Source organism: Octodon degus, unplaced genomic scaffold, assembly GCF_000260255.1.
Source record: "Octodon degus isolate 3935 unplaced genomic scaffold, OctDeg1.0 scaffold00197, whole genome shotgun sequence".
Taxonomy (NCBI): Eukaryota; Metazoa; Chordata; class Mammalia; order Rodentia; family Octodontidae; genus Octodon; species Octodon degus.
The window spans coordinates 1248059-1248978 of record NW_004524773.1 but is presented as its reverse complement, the minus strand read 5'-3'; positions in this window follow the sequence as shown (position 1 = coordinate 1248978).

The following is a 920-nucleotide window of genomic DNA, read 5'->3' as shown; positions in this document are numbered from 1 at the left end:
AAACAAAACAAAACAACATGCTTTGACAGTTACAGGTCAATGAAGACTTCCACGTAGGTTTTCAACGTCATTGCAGCAGAGAAACAGGCAGAAAAAAAAAGGGAAAAGGGCTTTCTTATCTTCAAGGACACGGAGAGAATCTAGAGAAGATAAGGGATTCTCTGAGTTGGAACAAAGGGAGGCTGAGGCTTTTATGGCTTTTTTCCAGGAGCGGAGTTTGAGGGGGATGCTTAGATATACCTGAGAAGCTGATTGGGGTCTTCCCTGAGGCAGTGGGAAAGCTGAAAGGAAACTGTACTCTGGGCTGAGTTGGAGAAGAAGAGGGGATGTGGTCTCGGGGAAGATCAGCTGTTATTTTAAGATCAGCCATACTAGATGACCACCATAATAATTCAGCAGTTCATACAAGGGCCAGAACATATCAATTGTAATTGTGGAAGAGAGCTCTGTCTGATTTCTGGGCTCCTACCTGGGCCAGGCAAGGTCTTCCAATGGCTTCGTCAAGGGTGATGCCGGGGGAAGAAGTAAAACCTGTTGGTTACATCATGGGTAGGAAGCTGATGGAGACCACTACAAAGCAGCCCTGAGCAGAACTTAAATTTTATTTTTTATTTATTTTTTTGCAGAACCAGGGATTGAACTCAGGCCCTTGCACTTGCCAGGGAAGCACTTATTCTACTGAGCCATCTCCCTGGTCCAGAGCAGGACTTAAATTAACCAGTGGGATTTTGTGTTTAATTGTGAATCTGCCCAAAGCCCAGGACGCTTGTCTTGAAATGGGTGGGGGACTCATAGTAAGTGAACCTGTGTGAGTCACAACTCCAATGAAGTCTATAATGGTGAGTGAAACACAAAAGTCTCCAAATGTAAGACAGAGTCACAGCCAAGGACACCTGGATCTAATCTCAACCAGGTAAAGA